The sequence below is a fragment of the Macrosteles quadrilineatus genome, unplaced genomic scaffold, assembly GCF_028750875.1.
Source record: "Macrosteles quadrilineatus isolate MER2022 unplaced genomic scaffold, UCM_ALF_1.0 Scaffold_2__2_contigs__length_208266976, whole genome shotgun sequence".
Taxonomy (NCBI): Eukaryota; Metazoa; Arthropoda; class Insecta; order Hemiptera; family Cicadellidae; genus Macrosteles; species Macrosteles quadrilineatus.
The window spans coordinates 56,369,757-56,393,685 of record NW_026542595.1 but is presented as its reverse complement, the minus strand read 5'-3'; the positions used below and the strand labels follow the sequence as shown (position 1 = coordinate 56,393,685).

The following is a 23,929-nucleotide window of genomic DNA, read 5'->3' as shown; positions in this document are numbered from 1 at the left end:
CCAAGATGGACAAAATCTTCCATTGAGAGTTCAGTGGACGCTTTTGTTGTGGCTATATGTCCCCCCAGTATAAAAGGAAATAAGACAAGTAAGTCATATTGTTCAACTCAAGTGTTTGCGGTCGTGCGGTCGGAATGTAATGGCTCATGGCTGTGATATCAAAAATATAGTTTGTCCAGGGAAAGATCTCAGGGGATTGAATTCCAGGACAACATTATAAACACTATCGGCTGTTTCTTAATTATCTGTAGGTGTAGCCAAAGTGACTTTGTGATGATGATGACAATGGAGGTAGAGGTGGGATTCTGGCTCAGAACCAAGGTTGTAGTCAAACTTCTCACTTCCGACACACATCACACTCAAACAGTCTCTACTGTGACTATAGTTTTGTTATATAGCTGCTGTAGTTGTAGCCAGAGTGACTTTGTGATGATGATGACAATGGAGGTAGAGGTGGGATTCTGGCTCAGGACCAAGGTTGTAGTCTCACTTCTCACTTCCGACACACATCACACTCAAACAGTCTCTACTGTAACTAACTATAGTTTTGTTATATAGCTGCTGTAGTTGTAGCCAGAGTGACTTTGTGATGATGATGACAATGGAGGTAGAGGTGGGATTCTGGCTCAGGACCAAGGTTGAAGTCTCACTTCTCACTTCCGACACACATCACACTCACACAGTCTCTACTGTCTATCTATACCTAGTGATGACAGCATGGACTGCAGTGACCTTCATATGGTTGTACATAAATATATTTTAGACACTTCCACCTCCATTTTTGGTACAAATGTAAAAAAAGATTGTAAATATTGAAAAAAACTCTATAAAGGCTAATGAATATGTTACAGAGGGAGACAAGCCTCAACTTAAGTTGTAACATTATTTTAACTTGTGGATTAATAAAAAAAAAACTAAACTGCTATTAAAAATAAAAACTAAATAAACTAAACTAAATAAACTTAATAAACTGCTATTAAATTGGTGAGTATTGAAAAACTACAAAATTATGTTAAAAAAGAAAATGTGTTGTAAACTAAGTTAAAACATTTTCCCAGAAAAGATTTAAACAAAATAAATTCCTAGTTTTAAGAGAAGACATTTTTAGAACATTAAGTTGATCTTGTAATCATTTCTACCTATTCTAATATACTGTAATTTTGGTATACATTATGGGTTGTAAAACAAGTTATATATTATTTACTAGCAAGGCACTTTTACGAGCTAGACCTATATGCTTTTGGATGTTTTTCTCAAGGATTGATATTCTTTGAAACAATATCTATAATATTAAAAAATATTAAGTTTGCTTTTTGAGTCGCCTTGGCTCTTCTACTCAACCGATTTTCATTATTTTGGCCTTAAATTAAAAAAGGTGTGTAGATTTGACATCAAGCATCACCATTCATTTACCTGCTGTATTACTTGACCTAAAAAAATCAATTTGATTTTTAAAAACTTTTTATAATAAAAAAAGATGTATTAAAACCAGTTCTAACATTATCCTGTATGTTTTGGTCCAAGAACAAGAACCTTCAGTGAAGTACCAGCTCTCATTTGAGCTATCTATATATTACTTTGAAACTGTTTTTTCTTTGTGACAGCTATTTTGAGAGAACGGCTGGGCGTAGAAACTCGATAGAGGTGTCTAAAGAAAGGTCTGTAGATCTGTTGGTCTGTAGATGAGCCATCAAAAGACAAACATGGAGAATTCCCTCGGGGCTCTGCCCCAGTGGCCTTTAAATTCCCATCCCATGTTATTCTTATGGAGGAAAACGAGGTTTTTGTCACAGCTAATTTGAGAGAACGGCTAGGCGTAGAAACTTGGTAGGGGTGTCTAAAGAAAGTGATTGGTCTGTAGGTGAGCCCTCAAAATAGAAACGAGGTGAATTTCCTTGGGGCTTTGCCCCAGAGGCCTTTAAAGTTCACTCTGCAATTTTGTTTACATTTCGACCATATGGATAATTTTACATTAATTTTAATGAACCAGCTGTTAATATTAAAATTGTATTCAAAGGTCTACTGAAACTGTCAAAATTAAATGTGTACATTATTATTTATGACTAGCTGTGTACCCGTTCTACGCACGGGGATCTTATAATATTCAGTTGAAACCTTCTTATATAAAGAACAGCAGTTGGTTTGCATATTTTAAGATATGCTGGCCAAACTATTATACATAGCTTCATTTTATGTTGTTTTTTGTTGTTCCGGATCGGTATGACAATCAATAAAAGGTTAAATTACCTCTGTGTCTGCCGGTCGATCCTATAACGGTAGGCTTACTTTTATTTTTACTATCTGATCTCGTTTGCATGGCTCAATCACGTCCTGGTTGAAGTTCGTTCGCTACGCTCACTCACCTGTATGTTGGAGCTCGTTCGCTGCGCTCACTTTCCTTCAGGTTAGCTCGTTCGCTACGCTCACTTGCCTTCAGGTTAGCTCGTTCGCTACGCTCACTCGCCTCCAGGTTGCAAATTAGCTGTTGTCATAAATGTAAAAGAAATAATAGTGCTAGTGCTGCACCCTGTTGGTAATCCTTGTAACTTTAATGCTATTGAACATCACAGAACAGAACCAACTTGTTTAATTGAAACAGCTGTTAAGATTCAATAATTTCATTTCTCATAAGGTTAACATGGGCTTCCAGAAATTCCACGTCAAAAATCGACAAAAACTTGATTTTCAAGGGTTTACTGTTAAATATCTAACTGTCTCATATTCGATGAAATACTCTAAAACCATCTCATATATGTATAGTATTTGGAAAATAAGTTTCAGGCGGGACAGTGCTATAGTTATTGAGGAGTAGTTGTAATAAAGTGCGTATTTTAGCGTTACCAAGAGAATGACAGATAGACAGACAGACAGACAGACAGACAGACAGACAGAAATTGAGATAAGGTTTGATTCGGTTTCTCTGACCTATGAAATGTAAAAATAACCAAAAAGTTCATTATTCTAAGCAATGTACAGACAAAACTCTAATTTTATTTATATAGATTTTAAATAGATTCTCCACCGCATGGCAAGTTTTTCATAGTTTCAACAAAATGATGAATATATGATACGTTTTAAAGGTTTTGTTCAAAAATCTATGCTTTATTGCTCTTAGAAAATTTTAAATTATGAAATAAGTGTGACATATCAATTTCAAACATATAACTATTTCTTATCGGGTTAGCTTATATATTGTAAGGTTGGCACTTGCTTTTTTTCCTACTTTCAATCACCATTTATTTTTAAATTCACGAAAGAACACCTGAGATTCATTTATTGGTATACAAGTTTTTGATAATCGGGTTGAAAATTGTGTCATAGATGAGTACTTTGAGGATGAGAGCTGTGTTCAAGTTTTGGAATAGACTAACTACGGAGTCTATGGTTTTGGTAAAGTAGGTGAACTAATGTCAATTCAGGTATTTAAAAAAAATGTGTACACAGTTTTTACTTTGATGTACACATGTAGCTAGGTCGAACAACGCATCTAAACCTCACTACATACAAAACATTCGGAAACACAACAGTGTCATCACATCTCATCGCATTTTCATAATTTGTTACCAAGGCTGGACTAGGTTATGGATTTGGTTCCGCAAATGTTCAAGATTTGTGATAAAATTTTCTACAATTATGGTTCATTCCAATCCACGAAATACATGCACAGCTTTATGTGATCTATATGGCCAAGGCAAAACTACCCCATAAGTTAATGAATTATCAAGTAAGAACAGGATGATTAAATACATGGGTCGATGTGGCAAGAGAAGGAATTAAAATTGCTGACATCGAAGTAAGAATGTTACTGCTTTCTGGAGAATCAAATATTTTTATCAAACAAAAAAAAAACTTATTTAATATGCTGATAGAATTTTGTATTTTTATGACCAAAGATGAATATTACTTATAAATCCGGATACAATCTGAATGATTTTCCTAAAGCAGATGGAATTGGTGGTTAGTAATAAATATTGACTCTTTCCGTAACATGATAGACTAATTATATGAACTCATTCTCCCATATAGTGAAAGTGGCTTGGTATGAAACAAACTCATGAACAAACAATTATAAGACTCCTAAAAACCTTTTGGGCAACCTAAAGCCGGAAAAAAGGTAGGAAATATTGTGTTAAACGAATTCATCAATCACGTTTTTAGGGAACACAATCGTCATACTTATTATTGCTTATCTTCCCTTCATTTAACTAAGATTTTAAGACTTCACTCTATCCATCGCAGTTAGCTGAATTTACATAAAACCTCAAGATTAACCGTCGATTTCGAAGGGGTTCCACTAGTTGATTATTAAGATCGAACATACACTGCTGAATCACGAATCAACAATAACCATAATTAGTTTATGACTTATCTGCAATCAATGGTAACTCCATTTTTATTTTAGTTATGTCTTGGTCTTAAAATAGGTACCGGTAATACTAGAAAGAAAGGCTTTCATTTGAGATATTGATAGTTTGAATCAGTTAAGTTCAAGATACTGTATTACTCATTCAAAACAAATTTGTTATCACCCTAAATGTGATTATTAAGCCGGGTTTTACTGAACTAGCCCATTTTTGTTTGAATTTTTTTTATGTTAATGTGCCTGTGAGTAAAATTTAAAACCATTTTGATCTTTTAAGTCTGATTTTAGTTTTTAATTATGTACGAGTATGTCAAATGTATGACAACCAACTATACACCTATGTTAAATGTTGTAACATTCGACAAACCCACCTAGATGTAAATTATTTTAGTACCTATTTTATAATTCCCACGATAGATAAAGATAATATTATGACTTTATCATACTGTTATTTAATTTCAAAAAGACTACTACTAGTTAGGGTAACATAATGATTGCCAACATAATGATTACTAAACATAATAATTTAGCATAAATTATACACACAAGTTATTCAAGTATTTAATTTTAAGCCACCAATTCCTATGCCTATCTAATTTGCCACAAGTTTACAAAGAGAATGTTAATACAGTATGATCATCAGTTATTTATGACCCTGAATCTCATTACTCTGGAATTGAGCTTTGAAATAAATGCAAATCAGGGCAGGAACTGGTGTTAATTAGGTCACCCTCTCAACACATAAACATCAGTGACTGCATTGCCCTCTCTCGTGCCAACACTGAACCGCCAGCACTGTGCTTTGCTAACTCATATAATCAAGCCCTGCCATGTCATTTGATATCATGACTGAAGCGTTTGATTTTGGAAATAGGTAAGATATGATTTCCAATCAGGACGGACTTAAAATATACCTCCTATGAACTGTTTCAATAGCAAAATTGATTATAAACAATATTGGTAAAGTTAAGCAGCCACATTATTATTGCCATCACATATCTCTCCCTTTCTGTTTACAAAGGACAATGTGCTACACAGTGTTTATAATACAGCCGCCTTCTACCTCAAAGTAGTACAGTTTTTTTTTTTTCAAAGTATACTATTTAAAAATCAATTTTATAAAAATAAAAAAAACTATGTAGGCACATAAAAATTACATAACATCGACTTCTAATTCCTCCAATTATTTTGGATTGAAACTAACAAATAATGAAATCAGTTTCCACATTATAACATCCAAAAATTCACCTAACTAAAACCACAGAAAACATACTAGTAAAACTACTAAAACATACTACTAAAACGAAAAATTTATCATTTAACCATCATTTTTGGAAACTACAAGTTAAGCCCTCTACCTTTAAATAGCTTTCATGACAAATGCGCTTATTTAACAAGCATAGTACAAAATGTATTTATTGTATTTAAATCAAACCCCAATTAATACCACCTATAATAATAAAAAAAAAAAAAAACACACACACATTTTAAAGGTTTTGCAAGCCTAAAGATAATAAAAAAAACAATACTTTTTAGCCACTATATAACCAGAACTAGTATGGGAAATCACATTACGCCGAACACTTGGTAAGCCGATATAACCACACGCACAGTTAACAGCACGGCACGCACAATCAGACTGAGCTGAGACTGAGGGACGAGGGCACGACCAAGACCAAGGTGGACGACGACGAGACGGAGGAAGTGGAGTCTCAAGGTATGGATCGGAACTCTACCGGCAATTGATTAGCATTGCTGAAATACGACCTTGCAGCTCCAGCGACGTGCCAACACCCGACGCCGCCAACACTAGATCAATTATCAATACCGTAGTTGTAGTTAGTACTGTACGAGGGAATGTCTCACAAAGGACAATTCACAGCGTGCATTGTAACAAATCTGTATGATGAACAACTACGCGTAACGAACGCAAAAACTATGACGGGCGGCGTATGGTAGACCTGACTGTCTTGACAATGACAGGACGGGAAGATTATCAGTCAGTATTGGCGGCACGTAACGTGATTACTTCGATTGATATCGGATTGAAAACATTAATGAGAGTTAACACCTGAGAGTTTATAGGGCCACCGCAACACCGCAACACTACAACAGCACTAGAGCACTACAGTATCGAGCGGGTCCGGGACTTGTGCCTTATCACACCGTCAATGTCACCGTTATCTCTGTACTAGTGGTCTGCAGTTATTACACGAATGACAACACTAAACTTTGCGTGCTCTGCTAGATAAACCATGTTTACCAAGTTGTTTCCCTGCCGTTAGGGATCGATATAACACGTTCTGCTATTTGACGAGCTTATCTGTGTGCACAAAGAGCTTAGAAAATCCGACTTGTACCAATGACGCAGCTATTATTTACCGTAATAATCATAACAACCAAAACACTCCCGTATTTATGATGCGGAATGCGAATCTCCAACGCAAAACAAGTGTATAAAGTGCGGGACATCTGACATCTTGAATTAAAATTAAATGACTAAGACCAATTTATCTGCCTGGATCATCAGATAGTTTAAAGAACGAAAGGAACATGGGTCCAGAAGTAATATTCACAACAAATTAGTAAAGTATCTAACATGATTGATTTAGCGATATCCGTATTGCTAAATCGACAAAATATTAATCAAATCAGTGCACAGTAGCATACTAAGGCACATGGTACAACAATGATAGTTTAGGGTGTTTTTTACGCGGACACGTAAATAACGAATAATAGTAATAGTAGTGGATAACAGTGCAACGTAAAGTGTTTTCTAAATAGAAGCGACATTTAGCTCGACAGAAGGGTTGACGAGACTACACGTGGCAGTGACTGCAGGGTGTGACCTACTCTGCTCACTCTGCTACTCTACTGAGGCCAATCGATAACACGCACAGCACGCCTACGTCACCACTGTACTGTGCGAATTACGACCACGGTCCACCTTCACATCCTGGAAATGTGTTTACAAATTACTTCAGGCTAGTAGTAAAGGGTTGCGGCATTATCACATAAAATCCATTGTAATTGGCGCGATTTCGGGCTCCAAAGCCACGAGCTCTACTACTAAGAGCTGGTCTAGTAGTAAGCTCCCAGTATCACGACAATGAAAATTGTTTTTTTACAAAATGATGTTGAAACTTAATTTCCTTCCCTTGATTATTAAAAACAATTTTACTGTACACTTTAATGTACAGGACCAGACATACATCATGTTAATTACACTACCAGTCCCAGCGGCGCGTCACTGTAGTATACATTACACTGTACACCATTTCCACACTGACGTAGGTGTCTAGTGGAAGTATGTAGTGTAAAGGACCAGACATCCATAATGATAATTACACTACCAGTCCCAGCGGCGCGTCACTCTAGTCTACATTACACTGTACACCATTTCTACACTGACGTAGGTGTCTAGTGGTAGTATGTAGTGTAAAGGACCAGACATCCATAATGGTAATTACACTACCAGTCCCAGCGGCGCGTCACTCTAGTCTACATTACACTGTACACCATTTCTACACTGACGTAGGTGTCTAGTGGTAGTATGTAGTGTAAAGGGCCAGACATCCATCATGGTAATTACACTACCAGTCCCAGCGGCGCGTCACTCTAGTCTACATTACACTGTACACCATTTCCATACTGACGTAGGTGTCTAGTGGTAGTATGTAGTGTAAAGGACCAGACATCCATCATGATAATTACACTACCAGTCCCAGCGGCGCTTCACTGTAGTCTACATTACACTATACACCATTTCTACATTGACGTAGGTGTCTAGTGGTAGTATGTAGTGTAAAGGACCAGACATCCATCATGTTAATTACACTACCAGTCCCAGCGGCGCGTTACTGTAGTCTAAATTACATTCTACACCACCTCCTACACATTCAATACATACAGGGTAGTAAAAAAGTCCCAGGACAGTTACATATTTTTAAAAAATAATGCAGATAGAGCTACAATACTTGGTACAAAGTTAGAGGGCATAAAACTCTATTTTAACACATATTCAGTGATCCAATAACTCTTCAGGGGGACGGCCCACAGGGAGTCGGAAGAAAATCTTAAAAGGAAGCATAGGTCAATATGCACATCAAATTAAAGGTCTTTTTTAGTAGAATACAATGCCGCAAACCGCACTTCAAAAGGTTGATCCTGCGCAAAATGCAGATGTACAAAGATTTCTTGAATCCGCCATTTTGAATCTTTGAACGACTGCAATTTTTTACTCAGTCATTCTTTTGAGCTTGAAATTACGGCATCTAGACAGAAATATATTCTGTTTGACGAAATCTATTGTAATTTTGTAATTACTGAACGATGAATAAATTGTCTATTGTCTATTGTCTATTGTCATCGTAATCTACTAGTGAAGACCTTTAATTTGATGTGCATATCGACCTATGCTTACGTTATCAATTTTCTTCCGATTCTTAGGGCTGTGCCCCCTGAGGAGTAAGCGTATAATAGCAATGTAAATTAAATGAATCTTTGAACAACTGTCATTTTGCGCAGGATCAACCTTTTGATGTGCGGTTTACGGCGTTGTATTCTACTAAAAAAGACCTTTAATTTTATGTGCATATTGACCAATGCTTCCATTTAAGATTTTCTTCCGACTCCTTGTGGGCCGTCCCCCTGAAGAGTTATTGGATCACTGAATATGTGTTAAAATAGAGTTTTATGCCCTGTAACTTTGTACCAAGTATCGTAGCTCTATCTGCATTATTTTTTTAAATATTTAACTGTCCTGGGACTTTTTTTTACCACCCTGTAGAATATAGTGCAATACATACGATGGCTCGTGTCCTAATTGGTACATACTTCCATAACATCTATTTCGCCGGATAAGGGATACGATTCAACCTACATATAAATACATGAGGAAGAAAGCATAAAACGTGTATTGTCAAAACTGACTTGTTTTTATTATTACACAATAAATAACCAATAATTTAAATTCAACGACTCATTTAGGATTATCCCTCATTTTGTGTTCTAAAAGCAGTTATTTTATTGGCATTTCACTGTTTTCAGCTTAAGTTGCAAGTAATCCATAGCTACATAAACTTCAGAAAGTTAAATGACTGACGAAAGTCATTCCGTAAATAACTTAGAGACCTTGATAAACAAGTCAAGAGGATCAGATTAAAGAGTCCAGAATCCCTACCGAGGCCACAAACAGTATTTCACGGTTATTCGCTATCAATTGGCCGAGGGTGGCGGTAACTGTGTGGAATGTGAGAAGGTGGCTGACCGGTTATATTATACAGTACAGTATTGCGGCGACGACCTGTGTCTAGTGTCTGGCACGTGCAATAAATAAGTTGTGTTGAAACTATCAATCTGCAGATACCTTACAAAATAATTGAAGGTAGCAAATGAAGAAACTATTTTGACACTTTTGGAACTAATGTCGGTTCAAAATAATCAAATGATAACCATGGCAATGTTTACCCATGATGAGATGGTTAAATCCGAAATCTTTTGATTATACAGTCGGATTTTACTGGTGGTTCTTATTACGAGTAGTTTGTGGTTTCAGAGCAAAGTTACGAACAGTATGCTTTTAGTTCAAGCACCAGACCATGATAAACATAATACTGATTCAATGTTACAAAATACTTACCAATCTAATATACCCATTTTCTTTGAGCTGGTTGTATACGATTTTTGTGACTGTGAGCACAGAAAACATACTACCATACTACTGTTGTCACTTAGTTGTCACTTAGCACGCTGGTGGCGCTGCCTACGAATTGACAGGCAAAGCTGTCTCAAAACACTTAATGCTTTTTACCATGCGGTTGGCATTCTGGGTTATAGTACAGTAGTAGGTTTTCTGTGCTATGAGCCTGGCGGTGTGGGTGTTAGGGTATTGAGGCCAGCTCTCAGCAGTAGAAACGGCGTTACTGCATACGTCAGCGGTCAATTACGGATCACACCTTGAACCATTGCATTACTATTTATACTACAGTAGTAGCTAGGTTCTTGGGCAAATGTTTATTTATAATCTAATGTAGTTCACTCTTGCTCAATTAAATGTATTCAATTTTTAAGTTTTTTTATTAGTACCTAATTAAGTCTTATCATCTGCAATGGTCTACACCCCAATGTTAAACTAAGAACAATATCTAAAATAAAAAAAAAAACAATATTCAAACAATACTCCTTTACAAAATCAACGCATCACAGAATACTTCAGTGACCGGTGAAGAAATACAAATATTGTTAACTACACTGTAATTGAATCATGCTGAGGAGTAGTTTTGTAACTTATGACAACGCTAACTGTTTCACCGTCTCCAGACATATGAAATGTGTGTGCTACAAAATAAGGCTATTTTACTCCAAGTCAAAGGTAAATACGGCATATCGCAATATTTCCACAATACGAAGGGAAACATTGGATTTTAATTTGGTATATTACACCAGAATGGAGAACATTTGACAAAGCTATTGTCATCAGAGTGTAACTTGACTCATGGTGGAAGGTGGAAGGGGGAGAGGAATGTCCATATCTTAGCCATTAATCTCTGTATATAGGTCAGTCTGAGTCTGTTTTTGCTAATGTCTCCCAAAGTGTGAAACACTGTCGCCGACCGCTGGCTTCCCTTTACTGATAATGCTTTTTAGAAGTACAATACAAAAAATAACACTTCGGTTACTGACCAAACAAGCGTGCATGATTTCCTTTCACCAGGAACGTTACGGCAATAACTCATTATATTCAGAGACTTCCCTACAATGATACAACGAAGATTTGTTAGTACATTAAAAAAAATAGTACATGATTGTACAGATAATTCAAAATAATACGTCTTTAAACCGGTTTTTGAGAAATGTTGTCAGCGCTACGACTTTATAAGTGTGAGACATAGCAAATAGAAGCAGAAACAGCTAGTCTTCAACAAACTTTTGAAATGTATTTAAATTTAGCATATAAATTTATTTCAATACAGTAATCAAACGTGTAATACATGGTTCATCGCTGACCTCAATTTTGTTGGAAACTATTATATATTGAGGCCAATTATTTCGAAAGGTTTGAAAACTAGTTTATATGGATGAAGTCATTCAATACAACGGCAACTGAAAATGACGCCGCTGGTTGTGAAACACGTGCATTGCTGAGCTTTATTTGAATTTGAATGGGAAAGGACGACAAAATACATTATATGTTATTCTACTCGCAATTTTTTTTCATACAGAACTAGCTGTACCCGTGTTTTTCAACGGGGAGAGGACTCGAAAGAGAAAGATTTTATTATAGTAAAAATATAAAATGTATAATCATTGTAATTGCATTTTTTAACTTTGCCAACATATACAAATTTGACATTTAATTAGTAACGAAATAAAAAAAAATAGTTACATATACTCTAAATGGATAAAATATTACTCAATGGGGCTAATAAAATCGTTCATAGTATTTACTTTGGATACAGACGGCATTTGAGAGTAAATCACATTGCTAATTGAATGTAAACCAACAGCTGTGTTACTGAAGCTCTAGAAATCATGTTTTGTTTTTCAGAAAATGTATTTGTTAACAAACTTACTCCCCACAAGGTTAGAACTTTAGAACGCCGTAAAATGGAAACCTGTGGTATTTTCAATACTGTAATTTCACACAAACATCCCCAGACACATATAGAGCAACTCCCTAAAACGTTCCATGACGATCAAATAGCCAGTTTGGTAACGCATAAACGACAAACATTCGACACACATTGGACTTATAAAATGAGTAAGGAAAAGATGTAAGGTTTTACTAACTAATGGTTCTAAGGTTACCATGGGTGCAGCAGCAGTGGGTTCATATTGAGAGGGTGCGAGTAGTATGGTACAATGCAGTCGCCACTCAGTCTTCGTTGATTTCCACACAAGGTTCTTTGACACTTCTAAGTAAACACCGCATTATAGACGCGGAAAGTCTCCAATGTTTATCTAATTACACTTTGTTTTGGTTGTTTACGCAAAAATAAGGAGTTACCGAACAATATGTGGTGGAAAAATTGCGTTTTATTGTGCAAAAACTTTACTGCATATTATGCATCTTTTGTAAAATACTTTAAATGCTCGAATCTTAATGCAATATGCATCTACGTTTACACGGACATAACTGTCACTGTCCTAATTATGATTTAAATTTTATCTAAGCATACTGTTCACAGCCATTGTGGGATGATAGAGATGCATATAATCTCTTTAACTATGATCTGATTAGAGGTAATGCCAATTAATTTTAGATAAGCTATAACACGGGTTTAGTTAAGTATTTCCAATTAGTGTTTAAGACACCATAACCAACAATTAACCAATTGAGACATATCACGTGGCGTAAGGAGGATTATGGGCTGGGTGGTTTCTTAGAATCGAACCGTCGACTTTTAACCATCCTTTTGACCATGGTTAATTAAAATACTAACGACATAGTATATACAGAGGAAGATTAGCATAGGATTTTATTTCTACTTAATTTTATAACGTTTCAGATCTATAATATAATTTTGATGAAAAATTATTACCTTTTCTAGAATCGAACCTTCGGATTAGACGAGATATTCAACCACTCTTCATCTATATTTTGTTTCAAAGAAATTTATATTTCGAGATAAAAAGAAAGATCCTCAAAAAATTAATTTATTTTAAAAACTAGAGATGATCTCAAATCTTTGTATATAACGAAACGATGTTGACAATTTGCCATGCTAGTTATATGGGTGCTGGTTCAATGATCTAGAACCGCGTCGTGTCATGCGATACAGCAATGTAATCCAAGTTGTGAGAACTGCATTTGGTTATCGTGTAAACTAAGTAGTGTAAAACTACAGTGCTTAGCGATGTAGTTTCACAACATAACACCATTGCTAGCTGTAGCATAGCATTGTATTGAGTATGACTGGCCACTTGACCAATGATAATACTGTCAGATCCTCGTTCCGTTGTACAGTGGTAATCCTGGGTCCTGGGGTTGAAGGGAGTAGACAATACAATGCATTGCCTCACGCGTCGCGACATAACCTTGCAGCAATGTGGGTTTCGAGCTCAGTGAAAGCCTCGTTTTCCCGGCCGACACTACTGTTGGTTCCTCGTTCAGTAGGTCCAAACTACAGTTTACTGCTAGTACATCATAATGTAGGGGTGTCGTAAAACTTCCATAAAACAACAAAACCACTGAGGTACAGTATATGAAAATAGCAAATAACCTTTGTCTGATAAAATATGAAACTGCCCGATAGCGAAGGACACCAAATCATTATGTAGGTGTAGCAGAAGCTGTATGTTAGATACACTGTGTAGGCTAAGTGTAAGCCAAATGACAACCATACCACTTACAGTGAAAAAGTATGTGTATCTATGAATTATTCATTTCTATCTCACAATTTGAAATTCAACAAAACCTCTATCTGCGGAAATGCGTGTCTATAACACATTTTTACCGCGTTGGTTACTTATAAATTATAAATTAAAGAACAAGTACCGGTACCTAAATAGATATCAAGTATATTGAATGAAATAAAATTAAGGTGACTTTTTATTTATAGGGAATAAAAAGTGGGGTGAAATTTAAAATTTAACTTACGATATTTGTCGAACTCGTATAACATTTACCTGAAACAAGACAAAACATTATTAGATTCCTGATTAAACAATGGTATTGCTGTAGGAACATAGAAAAACTACTTTTATTGAATGGATATAAAACGTGTTAAATTATATTCCACTAGTTGAGACAGTACTGAAGAGGTTTGTCAACAGAGAAAGTAGTGCAAAACTAGGCCAGTGGATGGTGGACCTGGAGACATTAACTGTTACCATAAAGAATCTCTTCCAAACATAATATCTACCAACATAGGGCGGCATATTGTTGTAATGTAATGAGAACATAATTTGCATACTGATTAATTGGAGGCCTCTTACATTGAATTAGGACAAGTTCAATCACAAAATCATTTATATAATGGAAGTTTTAACCTAACACCATTTGTAAACTAAGTTTATAAAAAACATCCCTTGTCCTGTACGTACATATGTTACTCAAATTTGTGTTTTATATTATTAAAATGCAGATTTATTAGTAAACAGACTAAAAGAGGTTATGCAAATTATTAAGTTTTTGAAATTTGTTTCACAAATTAGTCCGTTTCATAACAATTAAAATCAAATTAAGAAAAAGGTACGTGTATTACTAAAATTGGAGTAATATTATAATTCCAAATATGACAAACGATTCATCAAAAGAGAAAAAAGACGACAAGGCAGAACAAACCCATACGTTTACACCCCGAAGTCACGAAGAACTACTAAGAAAATTTTCAAGAAACTCAATTCAGAGGGAGGACGTAAAAAACCTAAAACGTGAAAATGAAGCTTTGAAACGAGAACTGAACAAGACAACAAAAACCCTTGATAGGTTACTAAAGAGGACTAAATCTTTGGAAGAAGAGAAACATAATATTGAAAATAAAGAATATTCCTTGAGCAGTTTGCCCAAGTGGAAACACGGCGAATTTGAATCAGAAATTTACGTAAACAACAAGGAAGATTACGTCAGGTCGTGTGAAGTCCTGGATCATCACTTCAATGAAGTCATTCGTAGATACCAAGATATTCTTTCAGAGAAGGATCGTCTGATAAGAGAATTAACAAGTAAATCTCGGGGAATTTCGATTGAAGCTCCTAAAAGCACGAAGCGACTGGGTACATCCGACTGTAAAGATGAAACAGACTTCCATGATCGTGATGATGGCAGTGATAACTCTGCGGACGACTGTGACTGCAACTGCGCTGTTATCGCTAAAAAACTGATACCACGAGGAGAAGACTTGCACGAACACTTCAGCGAAGTCATCCGGAGACATAAGAATAAAATAGCGGAGAAGGATGAACAGATTCGGGAATTGCGAGAAGCTTTGGAAATGTGTGTCAACCAAACACCAAGCAAACAAAAGGAACAGTCCAAGGTCCAAGTGAGGCATCACGAGTACACCGACAGTGGCCAATCACAAACGCTCAGTGCCACGTCTTCAGCGGATAACGATAAAGACCTCAAGGTGGAATCTGCTGACACCTTCGTGGCCAAGGAAATATGTGTCGACCAAACAACATGCAAACAAAGGGAAACCACCGAAGTCCAAGTGAGGTTTTACGAGAACAGCGACAGTGAACAATCACAAACGCTCAGTACCGCGTCTTCAGCGGATGACGATGAAGAGCTCCCGGTGGAATCTGCTGACACCTTCGTCGCCATTGACAAGTGTCAGAGACTGGAGTCCATAGCGAACCTTGAGAGACTTAGACAACAGATCATGCAGAGGTTAGAGTTAGAAGAGAAACTTGACAAACTTTACTGGCAGACGGAGTTGACCAGATACCAGAAACTACGCACAGACGGAGGCGACAGTTCTGATCCCGATTGTTGCCTCAACAGAGATTTTGAAATTCTTGAAAGAACCCGATTGGAACTGCTAAGTGGATTAAACAAATTAAAGGATTCAACAAAAAGTGAGCCAACAATGTATGTAAAACCACATATACTGCTAGAAAATGACAGCAACACGTGAAAGCAGCGAATTAAACCTTGAGACGAACGGAACCAGTTGTTTTAAAAATGTACAACTTATTACATTCAATATTCTTGTGACACAGCGACCCATAAGGTGTTTTAGTTCTGGACAAATATTTATATTGCAAAGCGAAAATTCAAGGAAAAGTTGTATAAATTTATATTGAGAATGCAATGTAATTATACACTGAATGAAAAACTCAGTCGTAAGTCATTTATTATAATGATGATAACTTACTGTTTTAAAATATAAAATCATTGTTTTCACGTTTAGCAAACATAATTAAAAAAAGATATTTCTAGACAAAAGGATGAAACATGTTGTTTCAATTGACACAAAAACAGTTTTGTATTTAACGAAAATTGGCCTATTTCTAGCCTTCAAAAATAGGACAGTAGGCCTTCTCCTACCATATTTTATTAACAAGACTTAGGCTAGTGAATTTATAAATGCAAAATTAGTTGATTTTAGTTTGTGTACCAGTAAAATCGCCATCTTGTTTATTTAAAAAAAAACTACATACTAATATTTTTCCACTTCTTAATTAGCCCTTTAAAAAAATGCCTGTTTGCATTTAATTTCCTTGTCGAATATGAATACTGAAACACTTAAGGAAAGGGATACGATTGGGAATTGCAGTTTATACGATAGCTGCCCTTTACTGAAAAAAATGTAAACCCTAAATGTTACATAGCCTAAATTAATTATGGATCCATGATCTAATAAACACCTATTTTATTTAGTGGCAAAACATATCCCAAGTAAGGAATTTTCGTTATCCATATCTAAAATGTGAAAATAATTAATATTTCAACAAGCTCCAATAGCAGATATGTATTCCAAATAGGCAAAATCCACGGCGAATACACGCACAAGCTGATTATTGTTCCTGACACTCTGTGAATGTCACAGAGACAATCATAAATCATGAGACAATTTACGTTATCAGTCTATTACTGTAAGTGACTCGTTAGAATTATCTGTCAAGACTTCGGTTGAACAATTCCACTTTAAATATTTGAAAGAAACCAAATTCACAAGTGCTGTACAGTATATTTGTTAAGTGTTACTAATTCAGATCGAATTAAACCGATAGCCTACTTAAAAGTCCGAGCATGGCACTAATAAAAATTTAGGGGTGGTGTTTCGAGCACTATTCCTTTATTTTACGAAAAAAATCGGCATTTATCATTTAAGTAAATGTAGAACTGAGCATCCAACACATGTTCTTCAATCACAGTTTAATCACACATGTTCTTCTGATCCAGCCATCAGATGGATAGTTCCTCAGCTTCATGAAGTTGAAATAAAAGAACTCACATAATTACACAATATATGTTAATAATATATACGACATGATTTGAAATCCTGTTTTTTTCAGTAATGACAAAGTGATGAAGTTTTCGTCCTGATCCATAGATAATATTTTTTATACGAAATGCCATTATCTAAATTATTAGACCTACTGTATTCACGAGATGGGGTTTTGAAGTAGGTATCAAATTTCAGCTTTATACTCCGTATTGCCGGAACATTTTTGACCTCAGTGGAGGGTTGGAGTCGCCACTCGGGATTCGTCCTAACTAAACAATCCACCATCTCACACAACCCGACCTCGCCACCAACCCCTCATCTGCCAGCAACGTGCTACCAGAGCTTGCCCTTACGAAACTCAATATGATGAAAATATACATTTTAAATAGATTACACGTGTAATCCTAATAACAACAAAACTTCACTGCCAATTTAAGCCGGCATATATACGTTTACAAACAATTTCAATCCGACCACTTGAATTAGTGCGGAAAATAAGTAACCCTACGAGGTCGTTCAATTGGCACGTTATAATATGTCCAAAATATATATCTAAACATACAATATCTATTTATTTCATGTATGTACACTTTGACGTAATGCAGTTGTTATGTCACACATCAGGCGTAGGTCTTGCAAGGTAGGCTATCGTACAAATAATTTGTTCAAATATCTTCACTTTATCAAATTTAGATTGTATGGTTTTATGAGTTAAATTTATACGTTAGCAACCAGTAGACCAGCAAAAAGTATAGGTACAGTATTTGTTAAAACATATTTATAGTACACTCCACGTACAGTATTGGTAATTTGATACATTTTCGTCCTAATTGACTGTATTCAACAAAGCTAACCCCTTTAGGAAAGCAATCAATTAATTACAATCTACTTATTAGTGGTTCAAAAATTTACAAATAAAGTTATCCTTTGAAATCAAGAACTTAAAAATAAAGCAGTAATCCAGAAAAGTTATTTTAAGTTTAGAGGTCGGGTCACATTCCGATAACATTATGTGGTTTCGGCTGATGTATTCGAGGAATAAATTAAAATGCAAACATAACCACAGAACAACGTGGGGGTGTGTGACTAAATGAAATCGAGACATATTCAAACAATATTAAAGAAAACTATAATTATTGATGATCGGTTATTATTCATGGGACTATTTCATTTTTGTTCCACCAGCATCTAACACTTTTATATGGGATAAATATGAACTTCACTAAAATTCTTGTAATTATATGCACAATTCATTTTTACTTTTTTCAAGCATATGAATTACTATTATAATACCAACATTGTTCTTAGTTTATGCACTTTAGAAGCGTACTCACCTAGAACAGTTGATAATTTCAGACAAAATCTTAGTATGGTAATTTAAAGATAAAGGCAGCAGTAATTAACTTGATTAAAATACAGTACACTGTATTAAAAAAAAATAATTTTTTGTTCAGTTGTGTCACATATTATCTTACACGTAGAAACAGTTCAGCTGTGTGGCTCAATGAAATGACCGAACAAAGAAACTGACAAACTCTAAGCTGAAATCCATTGTGCAGCTCAAGTGTGCAATTTACGATGAGATAGCAAAAAGACTTAAGCCGGAGAAACACTCAGTTGTGGGGTAGAAGATAAATTAGAAGGGGAGACCAGCTTATCGACTGTGTGGGGGAGTGTTTCTTATCAGGCCAAGACCTAGACTGTGCGATGATACTCGACTGACATGCAACTCGTACAGAGCAAAACCACAGTACCACAATAATGTGTCACGAGCAAAATAAAAGAAACACCTTCAATTGCATCATCTCAGTATAATCTTTTAAAGAAAATTTTGAATTGTAAGTTGGTAAATAAAATTGATGATTTTTAGTACCTGACAGATCCAACTTTACACTACAATCACCTAGTCAAAGCACCAAAGCCAATACCAAACAAAAACAAAACTAGCCATTACGCTGTGTACACCAAACATTAGGAGGTACCCAATATCTTTTTTAGAACAATAGTAGGTGTAGGTACTAAAAGGTTCTTTACATTTATCTGGTATTAGTTAGTTATTTTAACCAGTCTAAACGTTACAAAACGTCATAATCATTCTGTGCCAAATTTAAGAATCACTGAACTTAAAATATAGATCAATAGCAAGGAATCGTAGAAGCTCGAACATATAATTTACTGGTAATATTCAACGTTGGGAGAAACTTTTTATTGTTAGATAGATAGTTCCATTGTTTAGGTAGTCTGTCGGTGTCACCAATGTTGGGTTGTTTATACAATGCAATTAACCCCGTGGGGCTGTAGTTAAATAGCTATTTACTAATTTTAAGTCAGGCTGTAGTGAATGGAGTCCACCCTTCCGTAAACTAAGTAATTAAGTATTAGTATCGTGGTTATTTGATATTTCGAAATAACCCGAAATATGTTGGTGTCTTTAGCCACGCTGTGACTTTAAACAACAAACAAAAACTTTTAATTTTATACAAGTCCGAGTAAATATTAAACAATATTTTCGAAGCCAAAGTCCCACAGACAGTAGGAACAGAAATAGTTCATTATGATAAACAAAATTGCTTCCATTGATAGCGAGTTATCTGCGTGTGAGTCACTGGGATGACATTAGTATTGCTTATGGTTCACGATCAATGGAAACGTTCCGTTTGGCTACAATAACATCATACTGTACAATGTATGCTGTATTGTCTGTAACCGCCATTAATGTGTTACTTCATTAATGGACACGAATTTGTTCTATTATAAAATTAGATGCCAATCCGTATTTTGTAAAAAATACTGGATAAAATCAGCTGTAGTTTAACACAATGATAATCTACGTCCCCAGGTCCATTTCAGTTCCAATATCAATCAAAAGTTCCTATGTTTCTGAGATGGAGGTTTTGGAATGCTAATAATAGTGATTAGTCTCCATGGCGACAAAAAAGGAACCGCAATATTATTTTTTCGTTTTCAATATAATATGTCGTTTTATAGTTGGAAATAGCAAGAAACAAATACGTAGTTATAATAAAACGCCCCTACATACACCGGACCAACACGTATCTTGAAATTGTTTATAGCTAAGCCATAGCCTAAGGATGATTATATCTGTAAGAGGGGAGAAGCATGATGCAACTTATGGTACTTGTGGATTGTTCTTGTAGGTACAGCGATTCCATAGAAAACCCGAGGTCGTACGATAATTCAAATACGTTTTCTCAGGAGGTGTTATTGATTATCGAAACTATTACAACGACATCATCAATGGAAATATGTATGATCCTATTTTAATTACCCATCGCAAAGGATCCATTTACTCCATTTACTAGTTACATAGACTAACTATGAAGCTAAAGCATACAATAGATGGATAACGTCGTCCCGCAGTTGACAACAGACGAGTATATCAATTACCAAGTTGAGTTCAGACATGTCATCAATGATTACTTACTACTGTAGTTAGACAGCATCTGTCCACCGTTACTATCCAATTGAAGGTGTAATTACAGATATTGGCGTAGGTGTAGGATACCCTGCCTATTGCGTCACCAGGGAGTGAACTAACATTCAACAAATACAAACAAGATAGGGATGTTAATGGGCGTATTTTAACCTTAAACGAATGAAAGATTAATGCATAACGGAGTGAGATGTATGTTAACCTAAAAATAATTAAAGATTAGTGCATAATGGAGTGAGATGTATGTTAACCTAAAAATAATTAAAGATTAGTGCATAATGGAGTGAGATGCAAGCTTTGATGCAAAATATCAGCTGTTTTCAGTAATGACCATTCTAAACACACCGGATTACATGGTATGAGTGCATACACGCAAATAAGCAACTTTACACACACTATAAGGTACACTAAAAACTCAAATAAATGGAACAATGTTTACTCAAACTAATGCTATGCTGTCCAGGTGGCAAGACCAATCTATACTGTATATTAGGTACTTATTTTCCTATTGCAATTTTAAAATATTGAAGGTTTTATTGTTTAAAATATTGTTTTGTTGCACCTAAATGTGTTAAGTCCTAACGAAGTACAGATTATTTCAATTTAACGAATAATATAACAATCAATATATAATTTTCTTCGATTTGTAAACATGGATGGTTTGTAAAATTCTTAAGCAAAGTATATTTACTGTATATTTATTCTGAGTAAGTTCTGGATAAAAGTAAAACCATGACCACTTCTTAACCAAAGAAAACTGGATCATTTGTTTCCTTTCCAAACCCAACTTCAACCGCATGTTGGTCCGTCAAAAACAACGCACGAAATGTGTGATAAAATTGAAAATAGATGTAGCAAAATTAACATTTGCGCCGTCGAATAAAAGTAGTAAATCACTTCAATTTCAAAACTACATAAACTATAAACATGAGCAGCAATCCCTAGCGTATATCAGCAGTCAGCAGACTCTGTGCTGATGTTATTTCACAGTACTGTACAGTGTGTTAAAGTATTCCAGCGATGGCAGAGGTGCAGAGGTGGTGGCGGCGCCGCAGTTTAGCCCTCATTACCCCAGAATGTCGTGGCTGGCATTCTTGGCGCCCCGACAATTAATTGGGGACGATATTGGGATTGTGGAGAAAAACTCAGCTTCCATCGCCACCGCCGCGCGACGCTTACGTTAACGTGCTCAACGCTATGGGTTTAAACAGGGATAAATATCATGCTTTTACTTTGTCAGTTGTAATTATTGAATATACAATAACGACTAGTTTTTAATTGAATTTAATTTGCTGCAACACTTTTGACCAACAGAAACTTTGTTGTTAAGCAAACCTTCCAATAAGAAGTAACAAAACCGTAACGCATTAATCACACTTTCTTGTACATTTATAATCCCTATGGATCAACTGCGGAGACAACTTTAAGACATTTTTGTCCGGTACATTTAGAAGACATTTATTTAGGTAGGCCTAGGTTATTTAATCAACTTTTAAAAGTGGAGAAACGGAACTACACACGAGACACACATTAAAAGGGGAGCTTGGACAATAGGACGACAGACCTTGCGGTATGCAAGTTGAATGGCCGTACAGTGCCTGTTATCCTTGACTTTAAATAGTACAATAGGCCAGTCAAATAAGAGTTTTTCTAGGAATTAATTCCCAGCAAGCTGGAAATCGTTTTAATACCTTCATTTGGTCCCAAATAAGTGTAATCTGAGTTTGCACCGTTCTATGAGGTGAGCTTTCATTATGGCAGCCTAAAATAAATTAAATTTCAGTACTTTTTTCAGTTTTTTCCGAGTAGCTCAAAAACAGTGTGTCGGACGCAAAAAATGTCCTTTTAATATCAAAGAGGATTAAATTATGCGTAAAATGAGTATATAAATATCCAAATTCGGATAAGTGATAGCCAAAATCTTAAGTTTTAAATATATATTTTTTTCGTGTCATTGCATTTTACATTCTGTGACTTTCCAGAACCCCATACTATCTTTGAATGAGAAACACACCCGTGACTATTTCCTTCTTTACACGAAGTAAGAGTGGGGAAAACAGCTGATCAAGTATTCCCAGCTGTTTGCAGTTGTATAGTACAACAGGGCTGTCATCAGTTACTTTGGAAGTGATGTTGTGAATACGACGTTGTTAAAAAATAATTGGGGGCGTTTACCAATATTTGTATTCGTTCAAACAAGTGTCCCAACGAAGTGATCTGTTATCTTTATGATATTAAGATGTGTGTGTGTTAAGATGTGTTTAACATGTTCAGGCATGAACGATCCTGAGTATTTAATCTGTGATAGACCGTTACATGTTGAGGCCTCAACTTCTGTGAAACTACAAGGAATAATAATAAGCAAGCAATCCTTGGCAAACGTAATTTTCACTAAAATGATGACTGCAACCATGCTGAAAGAACAATTTCTCTCTAACTACAACAACAAAGGACGGCTTAGCTCAATGCTGAGTGAGAAATTAGTGGACCAGGGGCTTGATGTCAGACAAGCTCTTGAGGATGCTGATATTCTTATAGTCAACAGCATAACAAGTGGCCATTCAAGTGGCTTAGAACTTTGCGAAAGCCATAATAATTGGACAGGACAAAGATCTATTGGTCCTATTAACCACCAAAGCACCAAATTCCTCAAACCTTTACCTCAGGAAATCTGGAAAGAGACCTCTTACCATAACCTCTTACCTCTTAAAACATGTTCGGCTCTCCTAGGCATTTCAACTTCTCTTCTCATGTCAAAGAGAACCTTCCGTTCCTATATGCAATCAGTGGGTGAAATGCCATCTGCATTCTATCGCCAAGGGAAGGTGAAGATCATAAAACTCCTTCAGAAGAACACGTTGCAGGGGGCTGTAAAGGGTTTCCACCATACAGATGCTCATCCGGAGGGCCTAATTTTAGCAAGTCAACTGTTTGTTTATCTAAAGCCAATAACATCTCACTGGACAATATTCGTTATGATATATTCTCAAAATCTATTTCAAAGTTAACTTTCAATATATAGATTCTCTACCACTAACAAATGCAGCCGCCGCCCAACACATTCTACGAGTTTGCCACCAAATACAGAGCTGGTATGATAGACCAGTGGATCTGCTCAACTGGGGTTGGATGATGACGGAACATCGCTTACTCCCAAACATAAACACAAAGAATCCAGCTCAAATTTAAATCCTTAAGTAGTGTCATGCAGAT

General features: G+C 35.7%; 1 protein-coding gene across 2 annotated transcripts in view; it reads right to left on the bottom strand.

Moving 5' to 3' along the window:
• LOC128986006 (ubiquitin-like protein 3) overlaps positions 1–23,929 on the bottom strand; it is a 113,092-nt gene that overhangs the window by 27,829 nt on the left and 61,334 nt on the right. The window contains exon 1 of one of the 2 annotated variants that reach the window (XM_054406062.1): positions 5,893–6,214. The exons of the other annotated variant lie outside the window; for it this stretch is intronic. The gene's annotated coding sequence lies outside the window, so the exon portion shown is untranslated. Of the gene's footprint in view, positions 1–5,892; positions 6,215–23,929 lie in introns of those variants that run through there. 2 annotated transcript variants of the gene reach the window in all.